Source organism: Cryptomeria japonica, chromosome 6, assembly GCF_030272615.1.
Source record: "Cryptomeria japonica chromosome 6, Sugi_1.0, whole genome shotgun sequence".
Taxonomy (NCBI): domain Eukaryota; kingdom Viridiplantae; phylum Streptophyta; class Pinopsida; order Cupressales; family Cupressaceae; genus Cryptomeria; species Cryptomeria japonica.
This window is the reverse complement of record NC_081410.1, coordinates 453,110,163-453,121,633: the sequence shown is the minus strand read 5'-3', so window position 1 is coordinate 453,121,633 and position 11,471 is coordinate 453,110,163.

The following is an 11,471-nucleotide window of genomic DNA, read 5'->3' as shown; positions in this document are numbered from 1 at the left end:
ATATGGGAAGTCTGTGGACAATTCTTTTTGATCCGTATGGTTTTTTTAATTCGGATTGAGTCGACTTGAGTACATGTTTCATCTTTTGTACCATGTTCTTGAAGCTGATAGGAAGAAGACCTAAATTGATGTTGCAGATATATAAGATCGATTGATATGATGATTTTCATTATCAGTGGTTATGAAAAAAGTGTTTATGTGCGATTGTGTGCAGTTTCAGGTGCACTAGTGAAGGTTTTGAGCTCAAGTATATAGGAGAATATCATAACAGAATAGTGTAGCAGTGCAGAGTAAGATAAAGTGTATTGTGCTTAACTGAAACTATATTTTGACATTTGTAGATGTTGTTTATCATTTTAGACATTCCAATTATTATCTGTAATCATTTTGTAAGGTAGTTAGACTTCGAGGGTTGTAGCCCTTATTTTAATTTGGGCAGTGACCTCTAGGCAGTGTACCTGAATGCATGTGCTTTCCCCTTATGTAATATTATTATACTTATAACAAGGTATATTAATATTGTGGGTTTCAATCCCAACGTGGTTTTCCCTTAACCGACTTTCCACATAAAAATCCTAGTGTTATGGTGTTGTGGATATTTGGTTTATGTGTTTGCATCTTTCTTTTGTTCAGTTGCATTAAGTGGTTAAAGAATTAGATTAAGAATGTCAAGAATTGCATAACACTGATTCACCGCCCTCTCTCAGAGTTCCTTGATTCCAACAATTGGTATTAGAGCCTAGTTCCTCATAAGAATCCTAACAGCTTGAGGAGGATCCGGGAAAGTGAATCCATGGATTCTAGAAGTCATAGATAGCAACTTATTTTAGCACTTGAAGATCTTGATTGAGCACAAGCTGAGGTCTAGCAAATCAAATTAAATATGAAGGATGCTAAAATTTTCATTTAGACATTGCAGGAGCAGCTAAGTAGGTCCAAGAAAAAGAGAAAGGAACTTGTTGATCACATCAAGGAGAAAGAAATACAAGGCATTGATGATCAAGCCCTAAAGGATAAAACAGAAGAATGTGAGAATCTTGCTAGAGCCAATGTAGTCGAGAAGAATGGGATGAAATCTATAGTGATGAAACTGACAAAGAAGATTGAAGAAAGGAAAAATAATGAGGAAAAGCTTTCTTAGTCGCTGAAAGACAAATCAGAAGAATGTTGCAGCCTTGAGAATGAGAATAGACAGTTAAAGATTGACCTACAAGAATACGATGAACAAGAGGAAGAAATCAATAAGCAGATCCCTCTACTTAAATTTGATCTTGAAGTTGCTAATGAGTACAAGGAGAAGTTTTATATTAGTTCAGCCAAACTAGATGAAATGCTTGCAAGTTAGAAGTATCTAAATGATACACAAGGTTTGGATTTGAGAAAGGTGAAAGCTCCAAGTCAGCATATCAGAAGAACAATTCAATAAGGCCTTCAGTAAGGCAACCTAATGCTCATAAGTTCAATGGTAACTATTTTGTCCACAATAAATTTGGTCATATGGCTAGTCAATGCAGAAGAAGGATGAACAATAATGGTCCATCTTTTATCGGTCAATGTTTCATTTCCAACAAACATGATCATAAGTCAAATGAATGCAAAAGTGTGCTGAATAACTTTCAAAATAGGAGAAATGTCAGATGCTATGCATGTGGTATGTTTGGAAATATTTATAATAAGTGTACATCAAGAGAAAATCAGATGAACTTCAAACTCTGGCAAGGAAATGTTGTTTGCTATTCTTGCAAAAAATCCGGTCACATTGAAATGTGTTGCAAAAGCATAAATATGAATAGGAGAGGCCCGAAAAAGAAGAACAAGAATGTGAAGGCTGATGAAAAGGAAAAGAAAAGGCTGATGAGATCAAAGATCAGATGAAGAAGACCTACTTAGTAAAAAGAGAAATGATGATGCAGGAAGTGGGTCTACACCTGATTGCGGTGCTAGGAACTGCATCCGATATAACTAAACCTAGGCATTTGGTCTTGGGGGAACCTTTCATGAAAATCCTATAAACCCCCTGCTTGAGATCTATGCTTGATATTGATAGGTTGAAAAATATGAAATTGATGATGACTAATCCATCTGAAGGATTTGCAGAAGACTATGAGTGGATTTGATGGTCCAGAGAAGAATTCTTGAAGACATAGAGTATCTGGAAGTATTAGGGCAAAGTGCATATATCATACCTAAAATTATGGTATGCAGAGGATAAAAAGTGATTTTACCACTTCATTTCTCACTTTGTGTTTGAAGAGAAGAAGTTTGGAGAGCTCTACGAGAAGAATTGTCAATGACCAAAGTGTAGAAGAAGATTTCTCAGGTGATTTGGCAAGAAACCCTAATCTGGTGGTTAAGGTATTTATTGGTAGAACTTTTTAAGTTTGGAGTCTTAAATTTCCAAAACGGTTGCATCTGGTATTGCTACCCCTCTTGTTGTTTATATCACTGAGCGTGCACGACCGAATTTCAAAATTCATCTATTCATTTCTATGGAAGATGATCCTAAGAGCACATTTTCATCGATGCCCTATGGTGTCCTACATATTGAAGATGTTAGGGTTTACACCCATTGTCCTGTTGAGGAATTGGGAAGCTCACTCATATTGAATCTATACAATAATCAATTGACTGACAATAGTTCAATGTTGAAACCAAAATTTTGAGGGTTGGAAGACAAGGGTTTCATGCAGTATGTAAGATTCTTGATGTTTGAAGAAGCATAATAGGTCCAGTATGTATTAAGATGAATGCATGATGAATTTATGTGGCTAGACAAGCCCTACAAGATCACGAAGAATGTCATTAAGGCTGTGATAGGTCTATGTTCATCCAAAGAGTTGCCAACATTGAAGGTTGTGAAGAATGATATTGTGATAGATGCAACCAAATCAAAATTTGAAAGACGAGTGATGATAATCAATGACATCCCGAAGCATGATATCAAATTTTCTTCTATGGTAATAGGACATAAGATCTATTATTCAAGCAGAGAGAATTTTATTTCTAGTATTGCAATATATGTTGCTTATGAGATGGTGAGAGAAAACAAGAAGTATGATCTTTACGAGTTGCTCCAGAGTGATCTTATGAAGGATTTGAAGAAGATAAAGGAAAATAAGAAGCATCCATTCAAATATGGTACTCTAATTCTATGCATATTCTTCTACTTTATGAGGTTCCGGGAGTTGGGAAAGTGCAGTGGGCATTTGACTGACCTGTAGGAGTCCAAATCAAATAATATCTATATTACTTTGATGATTCCAAGGTTCGAAATAAAAATTTATGGGTCTATTTCAATAATTTACGAAAGGAATGCATGAGAGGGAAAGGATCCCTAAGTCCATAGTGGAGAAATATTAGGACACAATTTGTTTTATGGTTGACATAGATCAGTGCTTGATGGAGGTAATATAACCAAGAACTTCATGGATTCTACCTAGGGGATATGAAGTTGAAGAGAAAATTTTGGATGTCTATGCACAACACTTGTTGAGTAAATCAGTGGATCCTAATGAGGAGAGATTTGGAACACACAAAGAAAACAAATTAAAGTTGCATCAAACAATTTAAGAAACCGGTGATTTAGAACAAAATCAAAAAAGAAGTTGAGGCTCTTGCAGAGAGCATGGGGATTACAAAGGAGGAAGTTCAGAAAGAAAGAGAGAGGAACATCATCTTTGAGGAACAAACTATTAAGGTGGAAAAGAAGTCCAAACCGAAAGCATCCACACTTAAACCAAGACAATCCAAAAGTGCGAATCCCTCCTCTGGTCCTCAAAAGCCGGCAAAAAATCCCAAACTATCAGTTAATCCATCCGGTGGAGGTGAGAAGAACAAGAAATCATTAAGATTTGTGACTATGGATGATGAAGAAACTGAATCAGATGAAACTGTGAAGGAGGTGAAGGCAAAAGTAGCTAAGGTCACCAAAGTTGCAAAGGAGAAACCATTTGAATGAGCTAAATCCAATAAGAAATCAAAATCATTCTGAAATTGATGATGTGATGAAGCAAGGTAAATTTATTGTTCAACTTCCCATGACATTAGATCAAATTGTGAATGAGGCTGTGAAGAATGGGAATTTGAAGCCATTTTCCGATTGGTATGAAAATTTTGATGGTAATGGTAAAATAACATTAGAAGAGGCTACTATAGAGTACTTAAATATATATAGAAAGGCCTTAATTGAATTAATGTATGTGATCCCTAAGAGTCTGTACAAAGTTTTTGATATGAGGAGACAGACACTAGATTAGAAGATGAAAGATTGAAAGAATGAAAGAATATGTAGTTAATTTATGCTCCATAATATCTAAGGAGGAGATAGCTAGAATCCTTAATTTAGCTAAAAATGAGTTCCGAAGTAAGACCAGAGTGAACAAAATAATGATTGGAAAATTTGATGAAGTTGTTTTTAGATACTTGATTAGTCCCAAAGACACTGAGAGGGGGGAGTGAATCAGTGTCTAACTAGTTTATGAAATATTTAAACTTGTTTGCAACTTTACAACCCAAATTAATGTACCGACAAACAAGCAATAAAGAAATAAAGAGAAATAAGAGAGACAACATTAATGCACACCATAACACAAGATATTTTAGCAAGGAAACCCGGTAGGGGAAAAACCTCGGTGGGATTTGTGACCCACAATATTTACTCACTGGCCAATATGAATAAATATTACTGATACAATAGGGGCCTGCACATGCAGGAAGGCCAACAGCCTAGAGCTCACTGCTCAATCACAAAAAGGAGTCACACTGGCTACAAAATTGGATGATTAAATCCAATGACAATGTACTGCTCAAAATAGCATCTACAATGCTTGATTTAGTACCAGTTTAAGCTATGTCAAATACCTTTGCCATAAACCTTTCTTTGCTCGGCTCTGCTCTTATTCGCTCATCAAATTATTGCATAAAAATGCATATACAGATATTCACTCTCATATTCCACTTGCATTACCTAATTACATTCCATCTAGATACTTACAAAATGACCTATAAGATCTCATACATATACGAGTCTTTACAATACATCATGTCGGCTATACAATATAATTACAATACAAAATAGTATAATTTCCATGTCGGTTGGGGTGCCGGTGAGAATAATCTTGTTGTGCCTGTCGGTGCCAGTAGATGATGTTTGTTGCCAGTATATGTTGTGAACCATATTACCAGTTGGTTTCCATCAATGACAACATCAACTATTCTCATCTGAGTGTAGAATGCCAACAATCTCCCCCTTTTGCATTGATGGCAACACCCATGAGAAAAATCCAAAAACTGTTATCCAAAAATGAAGTCCAAAAATAGGAGTGCTCCCCCTGAGCAAATTCTTTCTTCTATACATTTTTCTCCATACTACTACTCCCCCTTTGATATCAATGACAAAGGATATCAAAAAAGAATCAAAGAGTTCAAAATTCTACCTCATAGACTGTATTTGGTTATGTACAATTTGAATATATCCATGAAAATCAGATTAAGACTCTGCATGAATTTGGTGTTGCCAAAGATAATGGTTTCAATCTGCTGGATCATACCAGTCAAATAATGCATTTGTTGCTCCAGTGATCTTTCTCCTTGAATTTTTTCTTTAGACAACTCAATTCGTTGAGTTATAAGGTTGTCCAATCTAGGACCAAGTTTGTTTTTTAACTCACATGCCTTCATTCTTATCCTTGCTTTTTCTTTTTCCAGTTTCTCAATCTTTTCCTAAAAAACTACCATTTCTTGATTAAAAACCGATGTAAGTTCTGAAGAACCTATCATATTGTCTGCTATATCATCAATCTCTTTTTTGTTTTCTTTATCTCCTCATCGATGTCTTATGTCAAGTTGTGAGGCTTGCATGCTTCCTTATATAATTCTTTATATTCCAGAATAGTGGAGAATTAAGTACCAGTAATAAGGAATCAATGTGCTAAGTACAATCCTTGATAGTTTTATTAAAGAATTCATTTTTCTCCTTATTCACCCTTTCCTTAACAGTCTCCTCATTAATCTTATCTACCGTTAGTATATTTGAAGCAATGAATTTGGACAATGTGTCCAATTTACCTAAAGATCCATCAATGTGATCAATCTTACAAGTCGGTGCAATCATTTTCAGTATAGGTAATGTATCATCAATGGCCTTAAATGCTAAGGCGTTGCAATCTATGATCCTTTTAATTGAATCCAAAAGTACATCAGTCACATTGGTAGGTTTGAAATCCATGGTGGAAGTGCTAGGCTCGGCTATAACTTTCTTTCTTCAGATACTTGTCTAATTGCCTTAACCACTTCTTCCTTATCATTGGCCTCTTCTTTATTCACTGTTTTTGCTTTTTGCTCACTTTGTGTTTCAATTTTTCTTTCAATCTTACTGTCATCCTTATTCTCTGTCTTGTTGACTATTGGTTCAACTATACTCTGTTCAGGTTATGTTTTTGCTAGTTTCAATACCTTCTGTTGATTGTCATCATTTGTAGGTTCAGTTTGTGTTTTTAGCTTTGTTTTTGCTTGTGCTTCTACCAGTTTCTCATTGTTAGGCTGAGTAGCATCTAGGATGGTATCATGTTTCTCAACTTGTTTTGGTATCTCGATATTCTGAGAGTCAACAGTGTTGACCGGTGGCTCAGAGATTTCTATATTTGCAGCATCAGTTTGTTTTACCCCTGCAGTCTCTTTTTCCATGACAATGTTGAAGTCTTGTGTGTCCACATTCATGGTAAAAAGAACTTTAGATTTCGGATTGGTGTCATCTCTTGTTATTTCCTCTGCCTTCTCTTCATGTTGACTGTCATTTTGTACCGGTGCCTCTGTAGTTATTGGTGGGGTGTCTAGTGCCGGTGGAGGAAGGTTGTCCTTGACCGTTATATTAGGTACACTACCAATTTTACCTTTACCTATATCCTTCTGATATACCTTTGTAAAAGACATCCATTTTCTGTCTATCCTTTTCTTCTTTCTTTTCTCTTTCCACAAAGAATATGTCCCACTTGTCTGTTCTTTCATCTGCAATTTCCTTATTTCAGCCTGCCATAAGGCTAACCTGTCGATGACCACTTACAAAAACTGGTCAGTTGGCTTCTGCAATCAATTCATCAATTTCCTGCCAAGAATTGATAGGGTGAACCACCAATAATGCTTCAACCTTTAATTTCTTATCCAATTCCATAACTGACATTCTTGTAGCTTCTAACCTCAAATACAAATCATTGGGCAGATCATCTACAACCTCAATGAGAACTTTCTTGTAGATGTATAGGTGTAATATGATGCTTTCCTCAATAGTGTTTTTATCTGATTCCTTAAAAGAATGATAGAGTTTATTTACATTTCTAAGGTTACCTTCTTGTGTGATTTCATTTATTAGTTCTTCCGGTGTAAGAGTGTCTGGTGCCTTGGGTTCTGATTTCTTCTTTGGAGTTACCTTCTTCTTCAGACCACTAGGCTCTCTTACAACCCATTACTTCTTTCTTTGTGTCCTTGACTTCTTTGGAGATGGGGCAGGTGCCGGTGAAGGTTTTCTTTTCTTCCTTTCAACTCTTTTAAATTCAGTTGCTTTATCACTTTCTGTCTTAGAAGAAGTAACAACCGAGGAAACATGAGCTACCGGTGTCTTCTTTGACTGACTTTTTACTTCAGTAGCAATACTGCCAAGACTCATCAACCCTTCTGTAACTTCTTTTATCATTTTAGAAGCATCTTTCATGAATGTCTCTCTTCTTTCTTTCCTTCATCATGGCTACATCACTTTCAATTGTTTCAGCACTACCAAATATTTTCTCTGATGGTTCTGATGGAGCATCTAGGAGTATTTTTGCATGTGATTCCAAGATGTGAGAGTCCACCTCATATCCCATTTCAGTGATCCATATTGTTCTGTGTCTAACTGCTTCCATCCAGATTTCATCTCTTTTTACTACAAAGCATATTTGTTTATCATATTTGTCTACGATGCTTTGGGAAATCCTTTCTCTCTGTTTCATTCTAGTTTGAAAAATCTTGAAGTAGCCTTTGACCAAATCATCACTATTAGCTCCCATACTGGTGATTGCCTCCTTTATCTATTTTCCAACAGAAATATCATAGGCAAAATCCTTATGATATATGTCGGGGATCTCTTTAGAAAAGTAAAGCATTAAACATACTAACAGATTTCCTATTTTGAATGTTTCTTTCTTGTCACCTTTTATCTTGTCCAAATTTTCTAGCAATTCATCCTTCAACCATTCACAAATATTAATCTTTACATTGTTAACAATCATCTCATGTGCACTGTGAATTCATGAACTTGACACAAAATTCAACCTATTTGTGACCAACTTTATATCCAATTATCATGCTAGCAAATTTAACATTTTTATCCTTTATGTTATTAACCTTAAGTGATCAGTTGTCATATGTAGCTCCAGTTAAGCTCATAACTTCCTTGCTAGGGATTTTCTTCTTCTTTTCACGTCTAGTATCGGTGGAGGGTAAACCGATAAAAAATTTAATAACTTCCTTGGTAATCTTGAATACTGAGTCCAACCACATAAATTCTCCGTGAACCTTGCTTAGGACATAGTGGACGGCTTCATCTAAGAATTTTGGAATATGGAGGTTGTTTATGAAACCTAAATCCTCAACTACCTTATGTCCCAGTTTCACTATCCCGTCCTTGTTAGTAATTGCATTCATGTACATGTTCATCAAAACTTCAATTCCTAAACTTTCTATTTTGCAATGTATTAATGCCCTAGGGTCTTTAGTGAACGCGCTCCCTTCGGGATTTTGGAAAATGCACCAATAGAATCATCATGTTTTGCTATCTTGGAAATGATCTTGAAAACTGGTCTAGGTCACTTAATGTTTTCCACAATGGTAGGGTTTGCTACGAATTCAGGAACAAAAGATGAAGATGCCATTGTGAAAGATAAATACCTCTTAATTGTGAAATCCTTGAATGCCCTGAAAAAGATCTTTGTTGCTTTGCCTTTAGAATTCCTATGCTCAATTTCACTCTCTTCGAATGCTTGGATGCTTGGTGAATTTGAAATGAAAGGTTACAATGCCTTTATAACCAAAATTTTGACTTATAACCGCAATAAATGCTCATCGGTGAAGTGAAAAACTCCACATATCTGCTGGTAAAGAAGAAATATAACTTCTTACCATCAATCGAGGGAAAATGCATGGTTTTCAATTTGTTGCCTTACCCCGAAGGATTATTCCTTAGTTGGATGAAGAATCTCCTGTCGGTGCAGGATTACCCTATTCTGCCGGTGCAGTGACAGATTCATCACCTCTCTGATCTCTCTCTCTAATCCATTGTTTTGAAAATTATTGCTTGATTTCAGTCACCTTCTCTTTGCCTTTGTTATTAGATCCTTTATTGTTCCCTAGTATAGTCTTGCTTCTACAAAATTTTGCAATATGCCCATCTTGATACATGCATAGCAAGTAACATTGTTTCTCTGAATAACCTTCCCATAACCTTGACTGACTGGTTTGAGTTCTGCATTGATTAGATAAATGTCCAAATCTACCACAAACATAGCATTTCACATTCATTCTACAATTGTCTGAGTTATGACCATTTTTATTGCATTTGGAACATTGACTGGTGGGTAAGTTTGTATTCTAATTATTCCTAAATCTGCACTAATTTGTTCTATGACCAAATTTGTTGCAATTAAAACATTTTCCATTAAATTTATAAGCATTAGGCTTCCTTACCGGTTTGCTGTGATCATGATTGTTTGCAGTCCCTAAGCTTTCTCCATGTTCAAATCCAAGTCCAACTGTTTCTCCATTAGGTTTATGACTTTTCAGCATATCATCAAGATTATCTAAACTTTTCTTGAATTTGTCTTTGTATTCATTTGCAGTGATCAACTCACTTTCCAAAGTGCTAACTTGTCTCAAAAGTTCATCTTTGTCATGTTTCATGTGAATCAAATCAGTTTTGAGCATATCATTTTCATAACTAATCCTTTGAGATTCATCAGATCTTTCATTAAGTCTTCTGGCCAAATCTTCCTCATTCCTCTTTCTATCTTCAATATCTTTGCATAGTCTCATGGTTAAATCTTGCATCTCATTCTTCATGTTACTGTTCTCTTGTCTCAATTTGTCTGCAATATCTCTAAGAGTTTTTTTTTCTTCATCATCTTGATTTTGCAATTGCACATGTAATTCTTTTCTCTTGTTCTTTGCTATAACCAGGTTATCTTGAAGTGCTTTGATAAATTCACGAGCAGTTCTGAGTTCATCTTCCAGTTTGATATTCTTCAATTTTTCTGCATCAAAATCTTCAAGAGCTCCTTCCAACTGATGTCTCAAGCTTTCCATAGATACTAGTTTCAGAATCTTCCTCAAGGTGTTAGGCTATTGCAAATAGAGGACTAGGATCTGATACTAATTGTTAGATACTTGATCAGTCCCAAAGACATTGAGAGGGGGGGGGTGAATCAATGTCTAACCAGTTTATGAAATATTTAAACTTGTTTGCAACTTTACAACCCAAATTAATGTACCGCTAAACAGGCAATAAAGAGAAATAAGAGAGATAACATTAATGCACACCATAACACAAGATATTTTTGCGAGGAAACCCAGTAGGGGAAAAACATCGGTGGGATTTGTGACCCACAATATTTACTCACTGGCCAATATGAATAAATATTACTGATAAAATAGGGGCCTGCACATGCAGGAAGACCAACAGCCTAGAACTCAATGCTCAATCACAAAAAGGAGTCACACTGACTACAAAATTGGATGATTAAACCCAATGAAAATGTACTGCTCAAAATAGCATCTACAATGCTTGATTTAGTACTGATTTAAGCTCTATCAAATACCTCTTCCATTAACCTTTCTTCACTCTACTCTTCTCTTATTCGCTCATCAAAGTATTACATCAAAATGCATATACAGATATTTGCTCTCATATTCCACTTGTATTACCTAATTACATTCCATCTAGATACTTACAAAATGACCTATAAGATCTCATACATATATGAGTCTTTATAATACATCGTGTCGGCTATACAATATAATTACAATACAAAACAATATAATTTCCATGTCGGCTTGGGTGACAGTAAGATCTTCTGTTGGTGTAGATTGGGTGCCAGTGAAAATAATCTTGTTGTGCCTATCGGTGTTGGTATATGTTATGAACCATATTACCAGTTGGTTGCCATCAATGACAACATCAACTATTCTCATCTGAGTGTAGAATGCCAACATATGAGTGATGTGTGTCTAATTTTCGCTTCTTGTAAAGTAGATGATTATTGATTATAATGCTTAAATTAGATGCAAAGATTAAGGATTTCATGTTGGATAACAAGTATGACTTGTCGAATCATTGTTATGCAAAGATTAAAGTCTTTTGAAAGAATTAATTAAATAAATGCTCCAAATAAAGCACTTGACAATTACAAAAAATAAACATAACATAGCTATTTACTGCAAATGAATAA